This window comes from Peromyscus leucopus, chromosome X (assembly GCF_004664715.2).
Source record: "Peromyscus leucopus breed LL Stock chromosome X, UCI_PerLeu_2.1, whole genome shotgun sequence".
In the NCBI taxonomy this organism is placed as follows: Eukaryota; Metazoa; Chordata; class Mammalia; order Rodentia; family Cricetidae; genus Peromyscus; species Peromyscus leucopus.
Genome location: NC_051083.1, coordinates 26,140,728 through 26,168,274, shown reverse-complemented (window position 1 = coordinate 26,168,274; position 27,547 = coordinate 26,140,728). Strand labels below are relative to the sequence as shown.

The 27,547-nt window shown below is 40.3% G+C and overlaps 1 protein-coding gene and 1 long non-coding RNA gene across 5 annotated transcripts in view; both read right to left on the bottom strand.

Annotated features, from left to right (window-relative positions):
- The window catches only part of Frmpd4 (FERM and PDZ domain containing 4), a 937,357-nt gene that overhangs the window by 870,065 nt on the left and 39,745 nt on the right, over window positions 1–27,547 (bottom strand). The gene's annotated exons all lie outside the window — the stretch shown is intronic.
- On the bottom strand, window positions 4,998–8,401 carry LOC119086641. Its single transcript, XR_005089982.1, has 2 exons — window positions 8,138–8,401; window positions 4,998–5,698 (listed from the first exon to the last, which is right to left on the bottom strand). It is a non-coding gene; the product is annotated as an uncharacterized LOC119086641 (long non-coding RNA).

Sequence of the window (27,547 nt, the reverse complement as noted above, 5' to 3'; positions counted from 1 at the left end):
TGCCTCCCCAGGCACCAGACATGAGGGTGGTGCACAGACATACATGCAAGCAAAACACCCATGTACAGAAAATAAAATAACCAGTCAATAAATAAAAATTAAGGGGAACTGTTTCTCTGAGACTTAAAGAAAGCTATGATGACTGTGACTGAATGGAGACTATGAATATAATAACAGAAACTATACTAAAAATGAACAAATGAAAATTTTGATGTTGGAAAGTGTAATAACTGAAATCATAAACTCACTGGTTCTCAACCTATGGATTAGGACCCCTTTGACAAACCTCTATCTACAAAAAATATTCATGTTATGGTTCATAATGGTAGCAAAATTACAGTTACAAAGTAGCAACAAAAATTTTATGGTTGGGGGTCATCACAACATGGGGGACTGAATTATAGGGTCACAGCATTAGGAAGGTTGAGAACTACTAGTAGCAGAAGAATTGATATAGCACACAAATTTGCAAACTTGAGCTAGATAACTGAATTACAAAATCTGAACAAATGAAAAAGTGGCAGGAAGAACAAAAGAAAAAAATGTCTACTTACAGGCTTTTCCTCAAAAGTCTTACCCTTATATCTCATTGGCCAAGAGTCACGTGGCTACCTACTTTTTAAGAAGGGCTAAAAAGGAAGTATTTCTCAAAGGAAAATGGAATTGTCACACATTGACTTAAAGTATCAGTTTAGAACATTGATTTACATTCATCTCCTGGGGATGCACACATTACTGCCTACATAAAATTGAGCTTTCTCTGGTGACAAGAGAGAAGTAGAAATGTTATCCTGGATTCAACCAAATCCACTACAAAAAGCAATACAAAAACATAGCCTTGCTATTTGGGGGGTTATTTCCATTATCACCCAAACTAAATTTATTTTCTACAAGACAATAATACTGTTGTCTCATTAAAAAGGAAACTCAGTCAGGCATGGTGACACGCACCTTTGATGTCAGCACTCAGGAAGCAGAGACAGGTGGATCTTTGTGAATTCCAGGCCAGCCTGGTCTGTGTGACAAGTTCTAGGTCAGCCATGGTTACATAGTAAGACTGTGTTTCAAAATTATATATATATATATTTAATACATATCTATTTAAATAATAAATTAAAATATAAGTTCAAGATGGTATCAACACTTCCTAGTCTCAACATTAAAGTGAGAAAAGCCATCCAATGATCAATAATGATTTTGCCCTTGTGTGGCCACTGTTGATCCTAAAAGGTAGTTGATGAGTATTGGCCTCCCATGGGACTCTGAGGTTCAGGCTGATGCACAGTCAATTCTGGCTTGCTTCTTGAAAACATGAAACTCAGTATTTGTTAGAGTTAATTGTGCAAACCCACTTGACTCTGTGGGGGCAGAACAAGATGGAATGAGAACACCCACATCAAGCTCTTACCTACTTACAGCCAAGATTCTAATAATATTGCTTGCCCTTCAACCAACATGAATCAAGATCAAATAGGCAGGTATAATAAGGAGATACTGCCTGCCCCTCCTTATCCTTAAGCTCACTGGCAGTTGCTCACCCAATAAGGTACACTTTGTGAAGTCTACCTTCACCAGGGAGGACTCTGTCTAGTTCTTCTTGACATAGACACTGGGGCTGGAAAGATGGGTAAGTATGTAGTGTATAGTTGTTTTGTTTGTTTTTGTTTTTTAATTTAATTTTATTTAAATAATATTTCTTTTCCATTTGTTTTACATACTGACCACAGTTTCCACTCCCTCCTCTCCCCCTGGTCCCATCTCCCTCCACCCCCAGCTTCCCATCTCCCCTCCGCCCTCGTGCCCCTTCTACTCCTCCTCCATCTCCATTGAGAAAGGGCCAGGCCTCCATGGGCTTGAGCATGGCACATCAAGATGAGGCAAGATGGAGCTCCTCCCCCTGCATCAAGGCTGGGCAAGGTAATTCAGCATGAGGAACAGGTTCCCAAAGCCAGCTAAGGGCTAGAGCCAGGTCCTGATCTCACTTCTAGGAGCCTTACAAAGAGACCAAGCCACACAACAACTGCATACATGCAGAGGGCCTAGATTGGTCCCATTGAGGCTCTATAGCTGTTGGTCCAGAGACCATGAGCTCTCGCAAGCTCAGGTCAACTGTCTCTGAGGGTTTCCGTCAAGACCGCTCCCCCAACCCATAGGGTCCCTCCTCTCTTTCTTCAGCAAGACTCACGGAGCTCAGCCCAGTGCTTGGTTGTGGATCTCTGAAAATGTTTCCATCAGTTACTGGATATAGTTCTATGATGACAATTAGGGTAGACACCAATCTGATTATAGTTCAGGTATCCTCTCCACTATGGCTACGAGTCTTAGCTGGGGTCATCCTTGTGGATTCCTGGAGGTTTCTCTGGTGCCAGGTTTCTCCCTAACCCCAAAATGCCCTCCCCATCAAGATATCTCTTTCCTTACTCTCCCCCTTTGTCCCACCCCCAATCCACCTCCTGCACCTAGCCCACCCAATTCACTCCCTCAAGTTCCCATCCCTCCATCCCCTGCTCAGTTAACCCAGGAGATCTCTTCTATTTCCCTTCCCCAGGGAAATCCATGCATCCCTCTTTGGACCCTCCTTGTTATCTAGTCTTTCTGGGGCTGTGGATTGTAGGTTGGTTATCCTATACTTATGAGTGAGTACATACCATGTCATGTTTGTCTTTGTGAGTCTGGGTTACCTCACTCAGAATGATTTTTTTCTAGTTTCATCCATTTGCCTGCAAATTTCATGAGGTCACTGTTATTTTACAGCTGAGTAATACTCCATTGTGTAAATGTACCACACTTTCTTATCTATTCTTCAGTTGAGGAGCATCTAAGTTCTTTCAAGATTCTGGTTATTACTAAAAATGCTGCTATGAAAGTAGTTGAGCAAGTGTTCTTGTGGTATGATTTCGCATCCTTTGGGTATATGCCCAAGATTGGTATAGACGGATCTTGAGGTAGATTGATTCACAACTTTCTGAGAAACCACCATACTGATTTCCAAAGTGGCTGTACAAGTTTTCACTCTCACCAGCAGCGGAGGAGTGTTCTTCTTACTCCACATCCTCTCCAATATAAGCTGTCATTGGTGTTTTTGATCTTAGCCATTCTGACAGGTGTAACATGGTATCTCAGAGTTGTTTTGATTTGTATTTCCCTGGCTAAGGATGTTGAGTAATTAATTCTTTAAATGTTTTTTGACCATTTGAGATTCTTCTGTTGAGAATTATCTTTTTGGATCTGTCCCCCATTTTTAATTGGATTATGGGATATTTTAACTTCTAGTTTCTTGACTTCTTTATATATTTTGTAGATCAGCCCTCTGTCAGATATGAAATTGGTGAAGTTCTTTTCATATTCTATAGGCTGATGTTTTACCTTATTTATCATATCCTTTGTCTTACAGAAGCTTTTCAGTTTCAGGAAGTCCCATTTATTAATTGCCAATCTCAGTGTCTGTACTACTTGTGTTATATCCAGGAAGTAGTTTTTTTTTCTCTTTGTGGGCCCACCACCCACCTCCCAAATACATGCAGAGATTTATTCTTACTTTTGAATGCCCAGCCTTAGCTTGGCTTGTTTCTATCCAGCTTTTCTAACTTAAATTAACCCATTTCTCTTCTTCCACATTTTGCCTCTGAACCTTTTACCTTTCTTTATTCTATATATCTTTCTTTCCTTCTTTCTCAGTGGCTGGCTGTGTGGCTGGCCTTAGAGTCCTCCTCTCCTTTTCTCACACCCCACCCTTCTCTCTTCACCCTTCTCTCAAGCCTACATTTTATTTTATTTTATTTATTCTCTCTGCCTGCCAGCCCCACCTATTTCTCCTGCCTAGCTACTGGCTGTTCAGTTCCTTATTAGACCAATCAGGTGTTTTAGGCAGGCAAAGTAACAGCTTCCAGAGTTAAACAAATGCAACATAAAAGAAAGCAAGAAAGCAATGCATTTTTGCATCATTAAATAAATACTCCACAGCATAAATGAATGTAACACATCTTAAACTAATATTCCACACCAGTAGTATTTCCATGTAGGCATGGGAACCTCAGTTAAGATTCTTTAGCAACCATGTAATATCTGAGTGCAGTGATGCACACCTGTAAGCCCAACATCTGGGGAGCTGGACAAAAGTAGATCCCTGAAGCTCACTACCAGCCAGTATATGTAAATTGTATAGCTCTGGGTTCAGTGAGAGATCCTGTCTCAAAAAAAAATAACAAGCAAAGATTAATAGAGGGAGATGCATGAGTTCTTTTGTACACATGTCTGTCCATACACACTTATATCCAGAGAGAGAGACACATGCCTTTAATCACAGCACTGGAAAGGCAGAAGCAGGCTGTTCTCTGTGAGTTCAAAGCCAGCCTGGTCTACAGAATGAGTTCCAGAACAGCCAGGCTGTTAAACAGAGAAACCCTGTCTCAAACTCGCCCCCCCCCCCAAAAAAATAAAGATAGAACTGCCTTAAATTATATGGTAAACATTTGCACTGCCTGTTTGAAAGCAAAAGATTTGAAAAGTTGTGAGGGTGGGTCCTTCACAGTAAATTGACAATATCCTGATGTTTAACATAATATTCTCAAAATCAGACACAAAACCATGTTAAAATGCAGTAGTACAGGCTTTAAAATAATAGTCACTAAAGAAGGGGGAAGAATGGAGAGAAGGAGATGGAATTATTTTTAGCTAAAGAGTTACAAAGAAAAGTTTTAGGGGGTGTTGACTGGAGAATACATAATCTAAATTTACACCTATGATTCAAGCGTTAGGTTTCTAATAAACTTGGTGACTCTAACATTTTTTTAATTTAAAAATATTTTGACTGCAAACAAGAAAGCATGGTATTTAAAAGACAGAATTTGAGAGAAATAGATTTGTTATTTTGGTTTAAATTGGAAAAGATGATAGGAACTAGAAAGAGCTGAGAATGGATTTCTTTGTGCTTTATATTAATGTTGCACAGCTGTACTGAATGTTTTGATCATCTGGCTCAAGAACTTTGCATTGTATGCAAATTCCAGCTGCTTTAGTTCACACTTAAACCAAAGTTTTACATAATTTGATCTTCACTTAAGGTATATTAGTATAAATATTAAAATTGGAAATACTACCATTTAGAAAAGTTTAACAACATAGTCTGTCTGGGAGTTGAAATCTATATTCCATACTGACATGTAAGCACATACTACTTCACCTTTCCAGCATTACTCATTTACTAGAAAGATGTGGAAAATATCCAGTGGTGGATTGGATTAGCCATCTGACTGACAGACTGCGAACAAGACAGAAAAAGGTGTCTGTCTCCTGCTGACATTTCATTCTGCTGAATCCTGCTTTCTTATGATCCCTACTACAGCCTTCTGAAGGCACCCTGCATTTTTCCTGTATTTCAGGCTAAAATCCTTTCAGTTGTATGTGATCTATAGTTATTAAACTAGCTACCTTTCTGGTTGACATGACAATATACCTGACAAAAGCCACTTGGGGAAGAAAAGGTTTATTCTGGCTCAGGGTCTGAAAGGAAACATCCCCTCATGGTAAGGAAGTCATGACTGGAGGAGCATGAGGTGGAAGATCACATTGTGACACTATTAGTAAACATAGATAGAGGAATACTCACCTGGTTTTTCCTCCTCTTATTCACTCTGGAATCCAGTCAGTGTGCTGGGGCTAAGTTCAGGGTGGTTCTTCCCTCCTGAATAGAATTTCTCTGGAAAAATACAACTAGAAGTGTGTGTCCTACATGGTTTCTAGTCCAGCCAAGTTGACAGTGAAGATTACCATGCCATAGTTATCTAGCAATGATGTGGTTTGAAGGGGAAAAAAATCTCCCCATAGGATCTGGGGTTTGAACACTTGCTCCACAGTGGACTGATGGTGGCATTTTAGAAGTCTATGGAATCTATGAGATCTGCTGGAGGAAATGAGTCACTTGGGGACACTGTCCCCACCCCACTTCCAGTCAGCTCTCTGCTTCCTTATTGCAGATACTGTGTGACCAGCTACTCATGCCTTCCCCTCCATGACAGGCTGCAGTGACAAACTTTCCACCTTTAGGTTTTGTTTCATTGTTATTGGGTTCTTTTGTGGGTTTTTGTCTTGTTTTTTGCTTTTGTTTTGGAGGTGGGTCAGGAATTTTGTTGCAGAAACAAGAAAGGTAACTCATAGAACCCACAAATCTTATTAGGCCTCCACTTAAAACAGATCCAGAACCTACAAACTCACAGGCAGCTCAGAGGTCCCAGCCCCCCAATTCAGTCTTCCAGGCCTCACTTCTGCTTCTTGTATTTCTCATGTCAACAGCCACAGAGGAAATTTTTAAATGAAAGTTACATAACAAATATCACTGAAAGGCGATTGTTAAGGGCTGAATAACACGCCTCCCCACCAAGTTCATATGTTAAAGTATTAATAAGTTATGAGGCCGGGTTTCTATGATGGGGTTGGGAATGAGGAGATGGCTGTCTAAGATCCAGGACAGCGATGAATCAAATATGCTGTAATACTGACCCATGTACTTGAAGACTCTAGAAATATGAGAAATACATATCATTTAAACCACACAGCCTATGATCTCTATTACACCAGTCCAAACTGAATAAAATAGCAACTTAATGTCTGTCAAATTATCATATCTTTCATATAGAATTACTTATAATTGTATGAAAACACAAAAGAGGAACAAATAACTCACCTCCTGATAGACACAAAAGAAACTACAGAAAATTGTTTAGAAGGCTGGACCTCTGAATCACTAATAGTTGTTTTTTTTCTTTTCAAAAACCACATATTTGGATAATTTGTTAATACCCAATACTTTTGTATTGCTGTGGGGCCATGATAATAGCAGAAAATGACTGGAAGAAAGTATAATGGGATACTGATAGTGAATAATAAAATTATTAAAAAGGAGAAATACGGCACACTTGGAATTGTTCTCTCTGCTGCTGGCACAAAATAACCCAGTAGATGACCACAAAAACTATTACAGATTAATAACCAAAGTAACTGAACATGTACTTCTATTCATAACTTTTATAATATGAAAGTATTCTTAGATAATTTGGTGCCAACAAAACTATCATACTCTATTATCTATCATTTAAATTATAAATCATAGCCCTTATCTCTCATGAGAAGATGAGGAGAAAAGCTAACAAAATGACAGTGAACTGCAAAAGCAAATAAATAAGATTCGAAGCTGAAGGTGCAAAGTGTAAGCTATGAAGAAAGTCAACATCACTCCCAAGTCATGGAAAGAGAAAATTAGATTAGGATGGATGCAAGGTTTTAGGTTACAATAAACTCTCCCACCATTTTATGCTGTAATAACAAATTACTCTGCAACATCTCCCTTGCTACAGCCACCAGCCAAGGCTGGAAAAGAAGCAAACATATTCTCAATCATCCAGGTGCATCTTAGGCATGAAAAATTAGGATGCCATAGAGAAAAATGGAGAGCATATTGTCATTACCTGCCAACATCACACAAAATGACCTACAAATTTACTGTTCCACCTTCCTATATTTCTCAATACCTTTTCAGATTTGATCTGATGGAAAAGCCATTTTATGGTTTTTAGAAAGCTATTGTATAGACCATAATGCCTGGCTTTAAGGAAGTTGATGGTATATTCACTGCAGAAAGGAGGGCTTATGAACCCATCTTTAAATCCTCACCTGGATACCCTTAGCAGTCTTCCCATATCAAAGGCAACTCCACCTTTCCATTTTCTAAGGCCCCAAGCCTTCGAGACATCATTCACTTTCTGTCACTTCCATAGCTTACCTTCAATTTGCTAGAAATCTTCTAATTACACTTTCCAAATAGAATCATCTCCCCACCTCCACAGCTTCCATATTTTCTCATGGTCGCACATTAATTCTTTATATATGTATTAAACGCACTTACAATGACACAATTTGAAATGATAAAATGAAGGTGGTATGGTGGGTATGGTGATGCACACCTTTAATTCCAGCAGCACTCAGGAGGCAGAGGCAGGTGGGGGTCTGGGAAAGTAAGAGGCCAGCCTGCTCCACATAGTGCATTCTAGGCCAGGCAGGGATACAAAGTGAGACATTGTCTCAATAAACAAACAAGCAAATAAATAAATAAAGCTATTGAGTACATCTATCACCTACTTACCTGCCATTTCTTAAAGTCTAGGTTGGATTATCAATGGAGAAGACATAAGGTTCCTCCCAGTTGTTGTTGTTGCTGCTGCTGCTGCTGCTGCTGTCCTATTTAGAGTTACTATTGCTGCAACGAAACACCATAACCAAAAGCAACATCAGGAGGAAAGAGTTCATTTAGCTTACATATCCTGAGTTACAGTCCATTGAGGAAAGTCAGGACAGGAACTCAAACAAAGCAGGAGCCTGGAGGCAGGAGCTAATGCAGAGGCCATAAAGATTGCTGCTTACCAGCTTGCTTAGTTTCAGAAGGTTAGTCCATGAACATCATGGCAGGGAACAGGACAGAAAGCAAGCAAGCATGGCACTGGAGCAGTAGCTGAGAGTTCATATCTCATCTACAAATTTCAGGCAGAGAGCTAGCAAGATTGCACCTGATGTGGGCTTTTGTAACCTCAAAACCCACCCCCGGTGACACCTCCTCAAAGAAGGCCATGCCTCCTAATCCTTTCAAAACAGCATACCAAATAGGAACCAAATATTCAAATATTTGAGCCTATGGGGACAATTATTATTCAAACTACCACATGGGTGACAGGGCTTTGAACAATATTTCAAAGTGAAGATGTTTTGAGTGGAGGGGTGAGCTAGAAATGAGGAGGGTATCCTTAACTACAAAGGTATGGAGAAATGCATATGCAGTACATGAGAGGGAAACACAAGAGACAAATGAAATGAGCACAGTAACCAGCCCACGTGGTCCCCTTCCCTCCAGCTGCACCCTCTAGAGTCTGTTCTCAAGCCAATAGAAAGGCTACATCACACTGATCAATGCAAAAGCCAAGGTCAATGCAATAACCAAGACCCTTCTGCACCCTATGTCTTTGCTAATTCTCATAGCCCATATATACTGTACTGGCCCAAAGGTAGCAATACCTTCTTCCCTTTGGTTGGAACTTTGGACTGCTTGTGCTTGGAGCTTTCTTCCTGATAACAATTCTGTGTCTAAAATGCTAAAATGCTGTCAGCTTGGCAAGATTTGGAATCATGTAGGAAACACATCTTTGAGCATGTCTGTGAAGGCATTTCCAGGTAGGCTTAACTGAAGAGGAAAGACCCACTCTGAATGTGGGTGGCACCACTCCATAAGCTGAGGTCCTGGACTGAATAAAAAGGAGAAAGTGAGCTGAGCACCATTATTCATCTCTCACTAGTACTCAACTGCAGACACAATGTGACCAGCCATCTTATCCTTACATCGATGTATCTTTCCTCTCACATCGGGTTGCAGTCCTTAGAACAGCATGCCAAAATGAACAGTTCCTACCTTAAATTGCTTTTTTGCCAGGTATGTGGTCACTGAGACAAGACTAATACAAATGTTCAGTCGCAGTTTGCTACAGGGACTAGTGTGGTCCTTCATGAAGACCACATTAGTCACTTTGCTTGAGAGCATGAAACAGCTGGTCACATTGTATCTGGAATGAGAAATCACACTCATATCAATGCCAGTGCTCAGCAATCTTTCTACTTTTTGTTCAGTCTGGGAACACTTCTTAGAGTTTCTATTGCTGTGAAGAGACACCATGACCACAGCAACTCTTATAAAGAAAACATTTAACTGGGCTAGCTCATTTGTAGTCCATAGGTTCAGTCCATTATCATCGTGATGGGGAACATGGCATCATGCAGGTATGCATGGTGCTGAAGAGGTAGCTTAGAATTCTACATCTTGCTCAAGCAACAGGAAGTGGTCTATCTCACTGGGCATGGCTTGAGCATATATGAGACCTCAAAGCCCTCCTCCACAGTGACACACTTCCTCCAGAAGGCTACACCTACTCCAATAAGGTCACACCTCCTAATAGTGCCACTCTCTATGATCCAGACATTCAAACACATGAGACTATGGGGGTCATTTCTATTCAAACCACCACACCAGCTGACAAGATGGTCCTGCTCACATTCAGACTTTCCACCTCAATTAAAACAATACAGAAAGTCTCTCAAAGACATTCCCAGTGGTATGCCTCCTATGTGATTCCAGGTCCTGTTAAGTTAGCAATCAGTAGTAATTATCACAAAGACCCACCTAGAGTCCTCAACACCTCAAGAAGCCTCCCTAAGTCTCACCTTCGCTACTTCTACTCCTCCTTGGCATTTCTATTGAATATTGTGTTGTATTTACTCATTATGGCAATCTGTCTTCTAACTCTACAGTGCATTCATCATGACTGTAGGGCTGTTTGGAACTTTTATTCCTTGATGCATATCTATTGTGAAAAATAATCTATATTATATTAATGAACAAAAGAGTCTTGGATCACGCTATCTCCTCTGACACTCACTTAAATCTTTTACAAGAAAAATTAATGTCAAAATTGTCTCCAGTTGATTTGCTTGCAGTTTTGGTCTAGAAGTATTCTTGCATATGCAGAAGTGGAGAATGGTATGCTTAAGCCACACACTCAATATCCAGCCAATACACTCAATATCATTAATACACAGTTTTGTTTTAGGTGTAGTTACATTCATTTTCCCCCCTGGGATATAACTTTGAAGTGAGTCACAGAACTCACATCATTTATTTGTAAGTATACCCATATTGATTCTAATCAGTAAGGACCATTATCACTCTTAATTAATTTAGACAACTCCATAATCAACACAAACCCCAACACAAACCAACCACTGATCGGACTCTGTTACCCTACTTCTGGTCAATCTTAGCTTTTCACAAAATAGGACTGGGGACATAATATACTTGTCTTGGAATTATAATAAGCTGAATTCAATCCCCAGAACCCACATTAAAAACAGAAGCAAAAAACAAACTAACAACAAAAAGACACGTTGTGCATCTTTTTAAACCTAGTGCTATAGGAGGAGAGACATGCAGATTGCCAGAGCTTGCTGGTCAGCAACTCTAGCCTACTTGGTAAGCTCCAGGTGAGAGACTTTGTCTCAAAAAACAAGGAGGATGTCCCCTAAGGATTGATGCTTCAGCTTGACCTAGACATGAACAAACACAAGCACTCTAGAATACACAGAGAGAGAGAGAGAGAGAGAGAGAGAGAGAGAGAGAGAGAGAGAAGCAAAACATTTTTCACATAAATAGAATCATCCCATCTATAATGTTTTTGGAATTAACCTATGTTTCAGACCAGAATTGCAAAGTAGAAAACTTGAACAGTAATTATCCAGGTTTTCCAGGAAAACAGGTATGCTTGTTTCAATGAGAATGGCTCACATATAGTTCATTTGAATACTTGAATACTTGGTTCCCAGTCAGTGGAACTGTTTGGGAAGGACTAGGAAGTGTGGTTTTTTTGGAGGAGGTGTATCACTGGAGGAAAGCTTTGAGGTTTCAAAATCTGACACTGTTCCCACTTAGCTCCTTCTGCCTCCTATTTGAAGATCAATCAACATGTAAGCTCTCAGAGCCATGACTGCCTGTTTGGTGCCATGTTCTCTACCATGATGATCATGGACTCTGTAACAATAAATAACAGGAATTCATGTTTCACAGTTTTGGAGTCTTAGGAATTCTAAGAAAATGGTGAGGATCGCAATTTTTGGATTGGGCTGTGTTCTCATCTTATAGATAGATAGGGCAAGGCAGGTCTCTGAGATCCCTTGTCTAAAGGCTCTAATCTCATGTATAAGCATCCAACATCATGATCTTATCACCTTCCACAAACCTCAACTTCTAATACTATTGGTGAATAGATTTTCAATATCTGAATTTTGGAGGGACACAAACATTCAGAGCATGGAAGCTTAATACCTTTGCAAATACTGGAGTTCGATCTACAGGCAAAATGATAAGGAACCCCAAGGAGGAAGCAACTAATGGGGTCATGTTTAAATTTCCTTCTTTAAAACACTTCACTATGACTCTCAGATTGAGGAAAGCTAATTGGATTTCCTGAAACTACAGCAGCCTGAAGAGCTTAAGGGTGTCTGTGCAATTACACAGGGGAAATCATTCAGAACTCATAGCTGGAAGCCTGAAATGGAGATGCCCCATGCAATAGCATTGGTATTGGGTAGTTCCTTTTAAAGAAAAGAATCCTTGTGCCCTCCTGTATTCATCAAAATCCAAAAGGGGAACTTGATTAAGGGGGATTAAAAGTGCAGGACAAAAGATTCAGAGAAAAAAAATAACAACTGCTAAAAGGACGCCTCCTCTTAAAGTTTTAGGAGGCTCACATAACTCTATCAGAGGTGTAAACACTGCCCCAGCTGCTGGAAGAAAACAACTTCTATGAGGTGGGGCTCTGCCTATTACACGGTTGGCAGGTTTCTAGAACAAGGCACATAGGCCCTGGGTAGGCAGCTAATGGAAGACTAAAAGGCAGGGGACTCCCTGGGTCTTCACACAGTGTAAAGGGAATGCACACACTGCAAAATCAAGCTTCTTACCCATCTCTGTGAGGCTCTTGTCAGCAGCATAGCAGCCCTGCTTCATCTCCTTCAGCAGAAAATGCAGAGTGCTTTTGGCTGATTTTAATAAGCTTGTTACACTTGGATGACCCCAGTGCTTATTCTCATTTTCTTTGTTTCCATTTTAATTTTTAAGTGTATGTTGTGTTTTGGATGTGTGTATGTGAACCACATGGATGCCTTGTGCCTGAGGAGGTCAGAACAGGGTCCCTACCTTGTTGGTGCTAAGGATCAAACCAAGGTCCTCTACAAGAGCATCCAGTACTTTTAACCACTGGGCCAAGTCTGCAGCTCCTATTGCTTTCATGGCATTCTGCCCATTAACCATGTGTTCCTGTTCTACAGAACAGAGACTGCCTCTGCTATTTACCCCTCTAACAGTCTGCATGAATTCTCTGTCTAGAACTCAGCAAAACAGCCCTATGTTAACAGGAAGCTTACTTCAGAGGTTCTCAAGTGGAGGCAATTTTGCCTCACCCAGGCACTACATGTGCTACGTAATCTATCAATGAGCTACACCCAGGAGAAACAACAGAATATAGTGCTATGCAGCCCTACAGCAATCGTAATGAAGCTATAACAAATCAAATCAAAATCTCTCTCTCTCTCTCTCTCTCTCTCTCTCTCTCTCTCTCTCTCTCTCTCTCTCTCTCTCTCTCTCTCTCTCTCCTCTCCTCTCCTCTCTTAAAGTAAAAAGAAGAAATCCCCATGTAGCTCAGGTTCAGACCAGCCTTCAATCCTGCCTCCCAAGTGCTGGTATTGTAAACAATTGGCACTGTACCTTGTTTCTTTGTGCTTTCTTCAACTGTGAAAAATCCCATGGCACCATCGCAGAACTCAGTCATTAAGAGAAATTACTTCCACTTTCATTCACCAGACTTCTATGTTCGATCCCTATTTCTCTCTGTTCATGGTCTTCCCTCTACCATATGTGAAAGCAAAGGGGCTACTTCCTGGCTGTCACACCTCAAGACCTTGAATGAACTAAGATGATGAGAATGATAAGACACTGCTCAAGAATACTATTCTCTCCGTGGATGGTTGTGCAAACCTTTAATCCCAGCATTTGAGAGGCAGAGGCAGGAAGATCTCTGAGTTTGTGGTCGGCCTGGTCTACAAACTGAATTCCAGGACAGCAAGGACTACAAAGAGAGACCTTTTCTCCTAAATAGATAGATGGATGGATGGATGGATAGATAGATAGATAGATAGATAGATAGATAGATAGATAGATAGATAGATAGATAGATAGATAGATAGATAGATAGATAAAATTGAGATTTTTTTTTAATTTGAAAAGGAATACTGCTCCCTCACCCAAGAAAGACTGTGGTATGATCGCCCCAATGCTCAATTTGAACACAACAGTAACTGTGTTAGCATTCAAACTCATCCCTGGGCCACCCAGTGCCCTGACATCGTCATCTTAGTAAATTCCTCTCTAAGAGAAAATTCCTCCCCTTGTCTCTCTCTCTCTCTTCCTTCCTCCCTTGCCATGAGGTAGTGCGCGTCTCCTCCCTTCCTCTTCTTTCCTTTTCTCTTTTTCCTTTTCTTCTCCTCTCCTCAGACCTAGCCCGTTTTCTCTTTCTTCCCCCCATCTTTCCCCCTTAATAAAACTTTCCATGTGGGTGCCCCGTCTGCATGGTTATGAGTGACTTTCTGCCGTGCCCCTTTGGCCGCAGCCCGCCTTCTCTGCATGGCGCCCTCGCCTGTCTTGGGGCCCCTTGGCTCCACCCCTCAAGGCTGCCGCCGCACCTTTTTTAAAACACAACAAACTTCATTGATGAAAAACCATCTCTAGACTCGAGAGCAGAAGGACTGCACCCGGGGCTAAAGAGATGGCTCAGAGGTTAAGAATAATTGTAGCTTTTGCAAAGGACCGAGGTTCAGTTACCAGCACCCATGACAACCATCCACAAGTCCAGTGGGATCCAAGTCCTTCTTCTGAACTCCTTGGGTTCCACACATACATGTGGTCTATAACAAGCATGCAGGCAAAGCATGAATAAATATAAAATAAGATAAATACATCTTTTAATTACAAAGAAAAAGACTGTACCATTTCACTTCAAAAAGACCTTATATAACTACCCACATTCCTCCTCTTTACTCTAAATCTGGAAAGGATCTAGTTAGATAAACTTAAAGCAGGATTTTGAAAAGAAAGACAAGAACCTAGAAAAGAAGAGGGAGGGTGTAGAGGAAAATGATTTATCATTTATGACTAGCTAAGCAACTCTGACTAAATTTCAACTTTTTTATCAAAGATTCATTTTTATTAATCTGTGTGCCTACATGAATGCACATGCATATGTATATATGTACAAGTGTGTGCAAGTACCTGCAAACCTGAGACCCTGAAACTGGAGTTACAGGCACTTGGGAATTGCCTGGTGTGGGTGCTGGCTACAGAACTCATGTCCTCTATAAGAACAGCAAGCACCCCTAACTGCTGGGCCAGCTCTCCAGCTCTTTGACCAGTCTTTCTAACCCCCTATATACATACTTTCTACTTAAACTTACACATTAGTACAAATTACCTAAGTGCTCAACTCTCTACCCAGCAATTCTCTGAGGAATCACAAGAAAAACCACAGTGTAGACCTCATTTACTGACAGCCTCACTCATTTATTCATTCACAAAATAATTGGGTCTCACTATGTCCCAGGAACTAAGTTTTGGAGAGGACAAGACAAGGTTCCTACCTTCACAAAAGCTCTAACATCCGTAACTAACATTGATCAAATATATACTGAATGCCAGCATTGGGTTCTGTAATCCCTTTATATATATTATTCAATTTATTCCTCCCAGAAATCCTATAAGGAGATAAAATTGCTTCTATTTTCCAGATGAGAACCCTAGAGCTTAGCAAGCTCAAGTCACTTACCCAAAGAAAGTGATAACCACAGTTTTAATCCAGAGAGAGGAACGGCAGTACCTGGGCTGGCATTACCGCACACTCGGTGTAAGATGCCAACTGTTCATGTCTACTGTGCTGGCTGAATGTGCTGATTGGACCAAAACAAACATAAACACTGCTTGCTTGCTTTCTGATGCAGAAGAATTCTTTCTTGCTGCCTCCCCCCCCACACACACACACACCTCTCTACAGCTTCTGGGTCTGGGAAGAGGAATGTCCTTGCCTTATACTTGGTCCTTGTTCCTCATTTCTTCCTCTGTCATCCCTGGACAGGAAACAGCAAGGAGGAAATTGCCTTTCCAGCCCACACACAGCTGTCAGAAGGAAATCCTGGTGGGTGCTAAGCTCTCCCAAAAGAGGGGGTCTGGGAGGAGCCTCCCCTGCTCCTTCCTTTGGCTCCTGCGTTTTTCAATAAGCTGTATGCACATGGCACCTGTTATGAGCAGTTCAGGGGTTGGCATTGGCTCCCTGTCAGAGCACAACCAGGCCTCTGTAGCCCAGGTGGAGACCTGAGAAGTAGAGGGAAGATTTTTGTCAAAGGGGAAGCAGGGAAAATGTTGGACTGAATTCTCTGAGCAATGGCCTTTGGAGACACCCCAAGAGGCAGCTGCCCAACTGGCACAGCCTGTGTCAAGCAGCTGTGCACCCAGGAACAGGGAGCAGCACACATACGGCAGAGTGGGGTTGTGCCATCTGTCGCACACCCGTGCCAACCTCTTCACTTCAGGCAAGTTAGGAGTGGGAGGCTTCAGGAGGGAAGTGACAGCTCACCAAGGCAGCCACATGCCACAGCTTCCCACTGACAGTCTCTTCCTCCAAGCATTTAGATTCTTTGACCAGTGGCAGTTGCTAATGGCAACCATATAGTAACTATGAGACTGAGGTCCGCAGTCTTTCTATACAAGTGTAGGTAACCCAGATAAGTTATTTGACCTGTGTCTGAGCAGCCATTTCCTATTTTGGAAAATGGAAAAGGTGATGACTCATGCATGAGGCCAAAGTAGGAGGAGGACGGTCACACATTCAAGGCCAGATTTGGCTACCAAGTGAGTTCTCAGCAAATCTGATGTGCACTATGAGACCTACTATCTACTGGACAGTGGTGGCCCATGCCTTTAAACCCAGCACTGGGGAGGCTGAGGCAGGTGGATCTCAGTGAATTCAAAACCTGCCTGGTTGATAGAGTGATTTTCAGGACAGCCCAGCCAGGGTACACAAAGAAACCTTGTCTCAAAAAACTAAGAGAGAGAGAGAGAGAGAGAGAGAGAGAGAGAGAGAGAGAGAGAGAGAGAGAGAGAGAGACCTACTCTCAAAAAGAGGAAAGAGAAAAAAGGAAGGATAAAAGAAGAGACAAAAGGCAGAGGATGTGGCTCTGTTAGAGAGTGCTTACCCAGTATGCAAAGGCTCTGGTTTTGATCCCCAGCACTGCATACACTGGGCATGGTGGTACCCACCTAGAATCCCAGCACTTGAGAGATGGAGGCAGGAGGATCAGTAGATCAGTGTCATCCATGGCTATATAACAAGTACCAGGTGACCGAGGCTACATCAAACCCTATCTCAAAGAACAAAAATATATAAAGAAAGAAAAAAGAAAAGAAAAGAGAATTATTATCACGACTATTCACACTTGTTATGAAGAGTAAATTCAATAGCATTTGTAGATTTAAAACAGTGCTTTCAAATGTAATAAAGAATAAGGAAAGTAAGGCCTTTTACTTGCTAACTCAAGTCTCTGACTGCAGCAGAACTTTCTTTGGTTGGCAGTAAGTTTCCTCCTATTGTTTCAGGAGTAAAAACAGTGCAGGCGTTTACATGACACATTAATGTGCATGCTGAGTCCCTGGGGATGTTGAGGAAGGCAGATTCTGATTCAGGGGTTCCTATAAATGAGTTCCCAGTGGTGCAGATCTCACTGGCCTGGGAACTGTGTAGATGGGGGGTTTAGGAAACTAGCTGTGGAATACTGAGCAAGCCATTTCACTTCTCCAAGCTTGTGCTTTCTCTGAAGCAAGTTTTTCAATTCGTCTAAATCATTTCACATTTTCTTCATGCTACCATGTTGTGGTAGATCATCTGACAGAGAAAACGGCTGCCGATCCTTCCACTCCACTGTCCTTGTGCAATGAGAAGCTGTAGCTCCTCCAGCAGAGAAGGGACAGTCATCTGAGTTGTCCTAGAGCTTGTGTGGATAAGGAAGCTGTGGCAGACATCCAGCTGTATGGCTTCCAGGCCTTGTACTTAGGAAGCCTGGACACTTTCTTTTATTTATTTATTTATTTTTTCCTTTTTTGATTCACCTATCCTAGCCTACTTAAAGGAATAAAAAGCCTGACTCAGTCAGGCCACAATTCTGCCAGACACTGATGCTAAGGAGCCAGACATGTAAGCATAGCCATCTCAGACACTGCAACCTAGGTACCACCTAGCTTTATGTTGCTATGCACAAGAATTCAGCTAAGATCCCCTGGAGTAGATGAATCATCCTCCTGGGTCCAATTCACAGAATTTTAAGAAGTCAAAAATCACCACTTTAAGTTATGGTGTTTGGGGTAGCTTTTTAGCATTGTAGTTGATAGCTGGTATACACATTCCACTTATAAAAGATAATAGTTGTGGGGGATAGGATAATGGGGGAGTGGATATGATCAAATTATATGTGTATGAAAATGTCATAATGAAACCCATTATTATATAATACATGCTGTCTGAGTTAGGGTTTTACTGTTGTGAAGAGACACCATGACCACAGCAACTCTTACAAAGAAAAACATTTAATTGAGGTGGTGGCTTACAGTTCAGAGGTTTAGTGTAGCAGGCTTTCTTTTTGGGCACAAACCAGCTCCCAAATCATGACCTGTAGACTTATTATTAAGTATCAATGCTCGGCCTTGTCTTATGCTTGTCCCACTAGCTCTTATAATTCATTTTAACCTGTTTTTCTTCATCTATGTTTTGCCTCAGGGTCTTTTACCTTTCTTTCATTCTGTATGTCCTACTGCTTCCCCCGTGTCTGGCTGGCTGGTGGCTGCCTGGCTGCCTAGCCCCAGGTGTTTCCCTGTTTTTCTCCCTCATTCTCTCTCCTCTCATTCTCTCCTCCTCCTATTTATTATCTCTGCCTGACAGCTCTGCTTATCCCTCTACTGCCCAGCCATTGGCTGTTCAGCTTTTTTTTTTTTTTTTTTTTTTTTTTGTTTTCGAGACAGGGTTTCTCTGTGTAGCTTTGCGCCTTTCCTGGAACTCACTTGGTAGCCCAGGCTGGCCTCGAACTCACAAAGATCCGCCTGCCTCTGCCTCCCGAGTGCTGGGATTAAAGGCGTGCGCCACCACCGCCCGGCGGATAAATGTGTAGTCCAGGCTGGCCTCGAACTCAAGATCCTCCTGCCTCTGCCTCCTTCAGCAAATCCTACCGGTACGCGCCACCACAACCGGCTCAGCTTTTTATTAGAACAAATGGGTGCCTTAGGCAGGCAAGGTAAAAAAGCAACACATCTTTACAAACACAGCATAAACAAATGTAACACATCTTTGCCTATTTAAACAAGTGAAACATAAACAAATGCAGCATACCTTTACATAGTTAAAGTAATATTCCATAACATTTCCCTCTTTTCTCTAAATAAAAAGGAAGGTTTTTAACTTTAACATAGTAAGACTATATACAATAAGAAAAGTTTAGCCGGGCGGTGGTGGCACACGCCTTTAATCCCAGCACTGGAGCACTGGGAGGCAGAGGCAGGCAGATCTCTGTGAGTTCGAGGCCAGCCTGGTCTACCAAGTGAGTTCCAGAAAAGGCGCAAAGCTACACAAAGAAACCCTGTCTCGAAAAAAAAAAAAAAGAAAGAAAAGTTATCAAGTAAGAATTACATTTATAATATCCCTTTGCATTTGGAAAATTTGGATAAATCACTCTATTATCTATCCTATCTTAGTGATCCAAAGTGTTGTACCTAATTTACCTTCTATCATAACTAAGGGAAACTATAACAATAACTATCTCGTCTTCAACTCCATCAAAGACCCTAGAAGGACATAATATTATGTGAGTAAACAGGAAGTGCAGAGCAAGCAACTTCTAAAACTATAGAAATAACAGAGACAGCAGGCTGACTGGATAGTCACCCAAGTTCCCTCTGCAATGTTGGGGCAAGAAGATCTAGCAGACTTTTCTATAAAGTAGGAATTTTGAAGGACTACCCCATCTTATTTTAGCAAAGTTCAGTAGTTTTTTTCTTTTGTGTCTCACATGTCTAGTTTGTATAGCATACTGTCAGCAGTCAAGGCAAGGGCAATTTCTTGCTCAAATAGCTAGCTTTTCCCCCAATGAAAGCAAACTCCATATAAAGTTCCTTGATCATCCTTTTATGAAGTAGATTGATGCTGCCAGGAGCAGACATGCCCCACTATCATGAAAAGCCTTAGGTTATCAAACATCTTAAATGCCATATTCTGTAGGTCTTTGAAGTGTTTGAAGACCATCTATCTAAAATACATCTCTGTATGATCTTGAAAATATACCTAACATAAGTTTGATTGTTATAGATGACTAACTACTAACCTGCATTTCTTAATTATCCTAAATGGTTTATAATAATAGCTTTCAAGAACTAGAACTTTACCTTACATTTTTAAATTAACTGCATAGGTACAATATTTTAAACAAGAGTAGAAACATATATGCAGTATGATATAACAAAAATAATCTTAAATTTGCATCAATATACAGAAATCCATACCAATGTAAAATATTTGAGAATAATAGTTTCTTTTTAGTTTAAAGTGGATTCAATAATCTACCTTTTTATTTGATCATTTCTAGTGTAGTCTATTATCATCATGGAACTATGGTGGCATGCAGGCAATCATGGTGCTGGAGGAGAGTTGAGAGTCCTACATCTGTATCCACATGTAGCGGGAAGAGACTGTGAGCCACTAAACATGGGTTGAGCTTCTGAGACCTCAAAGTCCACCCTCAGCAACACATTTCCTCCAGTAAGGCCACACATTCTCTAACAAGGCCACAACTCCTAACAGCATCTCTCCCTATGAGCCTATGGGACCATTTTCATTCAAACCACCACACATGCTAAGAAAAGAGTATAAAATATAATAGAAAATATTAAAGCCAGAATACTTAGAGGATTCATTAAGAAATGTGTATCTGGGGGCCAGAAAGATTGTTTAGCAGTTAATAGCACTAACTCCTTTTCCAGAGGACCCTGTATAATTCCCAGAACTCACATGGCACCTCAAAACCATCTGTAACTCCAGTTCCAGGGTCCCAAATTCCCTCTTTCAGCCTCTGCAGGCATTGAACCGGTGTAGTATACAAACACACAATATATGTAGTCAAAACACTCATACCCATAAAATAAAATAAATAATAAAAAAATAAATGTATCATTGGATGGTGGTGGCCCACACTTTAATCCCAGCACTCAGAAAGCAGAGAAAAGTGGGTCTCTATGAGTTCAAAGATAGCCTTGTCTACAGAGAGAGTTCCAGGACAGTCAGGGATACACAGAGAAACCCTGTCTCAAAAAAAATGTATCTATCAGCTAGAGAGATGACTTTTCCATCTATATAAATTTTTATTGAGAAATTCTCTTTAATATTCAGTTCGATTTGATAAACATTTACTTAAGGCTAATGGGAATGTGAAAAAATGGAGGCATATTTCCAAGAAACTTGGAAAAAAGGGCCTAAACACAGTCTGTATACCCACCTCAGCCAAGCATGGAACGTGATCATGATTTGCTTGTTCCATTGTGGGAGTGGTCACACATTGTATTCACTCTTGTATGACCTTTCTTTTAGTTTATTCTACTCATTTTGAAAGCTATTGATCTAGTAATTACTATTTTTTATGCTCTGGTTACGTGATTATCTTATAATTTACCAAGGACCCTTGCCTTTACTTCTTCCAGGAGTAAACTCCTGTCTGAAGGTGATTAGGAGGCTGGAGAGATACAGCTGCCTCAAAAGGATAGTAAATACACTAGGTATTAGCAAATGTGATCAAGAAAAGTACCTCCCAGAAACAGACATTGCAGCAGATAGAGTAAGGGAACATCCCAGGAAAATGTAACAGTTCACATAAAGTCCTGGCTTGGGAAGCAGGGTTGGTACTAAGATGTAAATACAAGATAAAAGCTAAGTAATCCAATAAAGGAGAAAAAGGATATAGCATAAAATATAGCTAAATGAAAAATCAGAGTGCAGGTTGTAGCTCAGTTGGCAGAATGCTTGCCTAGCATACAGGAAGCCCTGAGTTCAATCCCAAAAACCACTTAAACCAGGAATGGTGGCCCATGACTGTAATCCCAGCACCTGGAGAGTGAAGACAAGAAGACCAGAAGTTCAAAGTTATCTATAGATTGCTACATAGTGAGTTTGAGGCCATTAAATTGTGATACCTGGAGACAGTTTTTGTATATGTATATTTCTTGCACTGGGGCTTTGAATTCCAAAGTGGGGATAAAAGATGGTCTTCCACAGCAAATATATTAAAAACACAGAATTTCTAATCCATTAATTTCTGTCCCATGGGAAGATTGTGTTCAGTCCCATCAGCACTTATCTCCAACACAAGATGCCACTCTTCAGTTGGGAATGGGCTAGGACAGGACAAAGCCCAGTCACTGACAAAGGAGTTACTTAAGGTGTTATCAAATTGCCTGGGGAAAGACTTCTTGACATATAGGTTTGCGTAGCTAAAGTACCACATTTGTCTGGGCTTTGATACAAGAGAAAAGGGTCTGTCTATATGGATCTCAATCTCATCTCCAAATTCCATTATATTTCCTAGTTATTTCTCACAGAAAACTATTGATGTTTTTAGAAGATTTTGTGTGTGTGTGTGTGTGTGTGTGTGTGTGTGTGTGTGTGTGTGTGTGTACATATGAGCAGGTGCCCTCCAAGACCAGAAGAGAACAACGGATTCCTTGTGATTGGAGTTATAGGCTGTTGTAAGGAAAGCAAAAATGGCTGCTGGGAATCAAATACTAGTGCTCTACTGTCAGAACACAGTCCAAGAATGGAGTCATGCAAAAGGAATTCTGAGTGCTTGTGAGAAAACTCTAAGAAAACAAGAGAAGAGTCTTGTGACCTTAGTTTCCTCAAAAACACAGAATTGTTCTTTGAATATGCCCCTCCCAGGTGCAGCGAATAGGAATGAGTTACTTTAGATTATTCAATACAACTGGCTATTGTTATTTGTTTATATGCCTCTATGGAAAAACATGTTTTTGCCACAGTTTGAACTCATGAGAACTTTACTCAGATGACTTTTCTTAATCCTCATGGTATAAATTGTCTCATGCTCTGAATAAAGTTGGCAATGAGACTTTAGTCCACCTTTTTTTGGGGCCTCCATTCTCCCAGGTTCCAACCACCTTAAGAGTGGTAAATACTCTACAAGTATTGCAAATGCTCTTAACCACAGATCCATCTCTCCAGCCCCTAAAATACATGTATTAAAACATCTGAAACCTCCTCAATCACTACTATGGTGTGGTGTGAATAAAAATAGCTCCCAAAGGCTCATCTATTTGAATACTTAGTCACCAAGGAGTGGCACTATTTGAAAGGATTAGAAGGATTAGTAGGTGTGGCCTTGTTTGAGTAGATGTGATCTTTTTGGAGGAAGTGTATCACTAGAGGTTGGCTTTAAGGTTTTAAAAGCCCATGCCAGGCCCAGACACACTCTCTCTCTCTCTCTCTCTCTCTCTCTCTCTTTCTCTCTCTCTCTCTCTCTCTCTCTCTCTCTCTCCTGACTGAGGATCAGGATGTAGTTCTCAACTACTTCTCCAGCACCATGCCTGTCATGCCTGCTGTCATGCTCCCTGTCATGATTATAATGGACTAAGCCTCTGAAACCACAAAAAAGCCCAAAATTAAATGTTTTATTTTATAAGAGTTGCTATGGTCATGGTGTCTCTTCACAGAAATAGAACAGTGACTGAGGCAACTATCTGAAAATTCTTCTGAAAACTCGAGTTCATATCATAGAAAACTGATGAGTAGCAGTGGTAGGTGGAGTTTGAAGTATCAATCACCATTGGTACAGCTTTTTGGTTTGTGTGGGGAAAGCTGAGAAACTAACAAATAGCATTACTCTGGGGTTTGCACAGCCCCTACAGAATTAAGGCACAATCTAACATTGGCATCTCCAAAAGCTGCCTTGCTTTTGAAAGGATTTTCCTATGAAATAATAACAGCTTCTGAAAATATAGATGGGATAATAGATAGTATTAATGAGCCTTAATAAGATTTTCCTTTATTTGGGTATATATTCAGCTCAAACCCTGGAAATAATAGCTTTTATGTGCATTTAATTTAATAAGGTCTATATGCACTGTTAATTTAATATGGTCTGCTGAATAGAAGCAATCTATTAGGCAACACTTCTAAGCCTATTTTATGGGGTCAGGGAAGAGGGATCACATGGTTCTTTGAGAAACTGAAGTGATGAGCCCTTTCTACCAGAAAAAGAAAAAAATGCTTTAATAGATAAGAATTTGTATTAAGGGGAATGGAAAGATGGTTCAGAGGTTAAGAACATTGCTCTTACAGAGGATCCAGGGTTTCATAACCAGCATCCACATGGCAGCTCATAACCATCTGTAAGTCTAGTCCCAAGGGTTCTAATGCCCTCTTTTGGCCTCTATGGGCATGACATACACATGGTGCTCAGAAATACATGCAGGCAAAAAATAAAGGGGAAATTTTTTGAAAAGAATTTGTATTGAGTTTTGTCTTACTTGGGATTTTACTGCTATGAAGAGACACCATGACCAAGGAAAGCATTTAATTGGGGCTTCTTTGAAGTTTCAGAGGTTTAGTCCATTATCATCATGGCAAAAGAGCATGGTAGCATTCAGGCAGACATGGTACTGGAGAAAGAGCTGAGAGTTCTACGTCTGGATCCATGGGCAGTGGGAAAAGAGAGAGATTTTGGGCTTGGAATGGGCTTTTGAAACCTCACAGCCCAACCCCAGTGACATACTTCTCCCCAAGGTTATACCTCCTAATCTTCTCAAATAATGATGCTCCCTGATGATGAAGTATTCAAACTTATGAGCCTATGGGGAGTGTTCTTATTCAAACCACCACAAGTGTCAAGGAATTGATAGATCCCTTCAATCTACCATTGAGCTCCCTGCCTTAAAGAATGCAAAGAATATGACAATAGCATCAACTCTGATCTTTATACACAAGCAGTGCATGTTAATACAATGGTTTTTTAAAAAAATATTTAAAATATATATTGTGGTAGAGGTGGGAAATAAGGCTCAATGGTTAAAAGAACTTACTGTTCTTACAGAGGACCAGAGTTAGGTTCCCAACACCCATACAGCATCAGCTCACAATTGCCTGTAACTCTAGATCCAGGAGATCTGGTGTCCCCTTCTGGCCTCCCAGGACACCAGGCATATATGCGGTACATATTCGTACATACATGCAAGCAAACCACACAGATAAAATGAAGATATTTTAAAAGTATATTGTGGTTAAAAAAACAACCAAACAAAAATAAAAAAAAAAAAAACAACACAAAATAGGTCTTAGCCATTTTTCTAGTGAGAAGTTCAGTGCTGTTAGGTTTATTCGCATTGCTGTGCAACTGATCTCAATAACATTTTCATCATACAAAACTGAAATGTTCCATTGAAATGAAAATTACAATTAGTAATTTCCACCTTCCCTCCCACAGTCCCTGTAAATCACCATTCTTTCTGTTTCTTTTAAACTGACTACATTAAATACCTCATGTAAGTAGAATCATACAGCAGTTGGTTTCTTGTGATTGGCTTCTTTCACTTAGCATAATGCCCACAAGATTGATCCATTGTGTGTATATAACTCATCATGCTTCCCCATCCACCTGTTGATGGACACTTGGATTACTTTCAGCTTTTGGCTACTTTGAATAATGCTGCTAAGAATATTCATGTATAAGTATCTTTTCAGACTCCCTTATCCATGATCTCTTTCCAGTTTCAGCTACTTAGCAGTTCTGAGTTATGTCCCTTGTCAAAAGGGCCTCACAAATATGTGAAATTGGTATCTTACTGCCAAGCCACCCATATGGAAGACACCCTTGATCCTTATTCTATACTTAACTTCTCAATTATGCAGATTTCACTTTCTTCTTTAGTCATTACAACGTTTTTGAATTTTTACAAGTATGAATTAATTTTACAATAAAAGGCAATAAAGGTTCTTTTAATGTCTATTAAAATGAAACCTCAGAGAGTATCTCAACTATCTCTTAAAACTACCAATTCAAAGACAATTTATAATATGAATATTGATGAATGGATATTTTCTGGTGAAGAACTGATAGAGATGTATCTGAAGAATAGAATCGCTATGCAGTATGCAGCTGAGAATAAGGACACAAAAGTTCCTTTTTCCCTTTCACACTAGACACTAGTGGAATGCTAACCAATGAAACTGAGTGTAATGAAGAAGCCTTCACAACAGTAGAGATGGCTATACCCTCCATTGTCTCATAAAAGGGATTAATGCTATTAATCTCTAACTGTGTCTAATGAATAACTTAAAACTTTACTAAAACACACACGTTGTCAATGAAAAAATACAGATCTTACTTCAAAGGAAATAAGAAATAGTTAATTCTGGAGCCAAATATAAGTGAGCTTGGCTGAGAACCTATAGATTCAGGTTTCCCCAAATACTGTGCCCCATAATGGAAGTAGTTACATGAGATTTGATTAGTTACAGAACAAAGAAAGGTATAAATTAAAGTGTTTGCCAAAGATATTAGTGAGGGCCACAGGTAGTTAATTCACACCAAAGCAGAGACAGCTCTGCTATAGGTTTTAGATGGCACTCATAGCTTTTGGGTGGATGAAAGGTAGTGGTGTATTAAAAAGGCCAAATCTTCTATTAAGAAGATTTTGATAGTTAGAAAAATGTTAGATCAGACACAGGTATGGCCAGTGTATGACTTCAAAGAGGGTAAAATTAGACAAGACAATTTGGTTATGGTCTGCAACATTCTAACCCTCCATAATGTTGAAGTTCAGTCACATGGCCTTGTAGAATCTTTATCATGGCTGCACCTACCTCTCTCCCTCCTTTTGGGAACTTCAGATATAACAGATATATAAGTGAATACATACACACACATACACAGTACTTTTGATACTATCTGAGGCTTTGAGCATTCAATACTTAAATAATAAGTGTGATTCTTCACTAAATATAAACAAGTAGATTCATGGTCATTTTAAAGGTGAAATTAATCAACATGATGTGTAGACTATTAATTTGAGATCTCTATGGCATTGGAAAGAATAAACAATTATTTGGCATAGAACAATCCTTTAAGAATGGAAGGTAAAAGTTAGCATTTTATTCCCTGTCATGGGTACTTGGCCTACCAGATGTTTCCTCAACCCTACCCTGTACCAACACTTCTCAATCTCACTTTGTTCCAATTCCATTACAGAGAATATGAGGTCTTAAGATGCAGAAAACACACTAAAGTTAAAATTTCTTATTATCAGAAGAATTGGAATATATTTTTATTTTTTTATTGTGTGTGGATACATGTTATATATGTGTGAGTACACTTATGCGGAGCCAAAGGTCAACCTTTGGGAGTCAGCTCTCTTGTAGGGTTTCTTTTATTGTTTCTGCTAACCATGTATTCCAGGCTATATGGCTCTATGACTTCCAGGTGAACCTCCTATACATGTTTCCCCTCTCCCTGTAAGAGTGTTATGAATATACAAGCATGGTAGTATATGCTTTCAATCCCAGCACTCCAAGAAATAAAGGCAGGTGATGTTGAGGCCAACCTGATCTACATACCAAGTTCCAGGGCAGCTGTGGCTACATAGTGAGACCCTATCAAACAAATAAACCACAAGAATGAAAATAGAACGCTGGAATAACATTACAGCTAGCTTTTATTTATTTTTAACATGAATTGCATGTAAACCGACAACTTGACTTGTCAAAATAAGTGCTTTTACCCAGTGGGCCATTTTGGTGACCTCGCTTGCTTGCTTGCTTGCTCA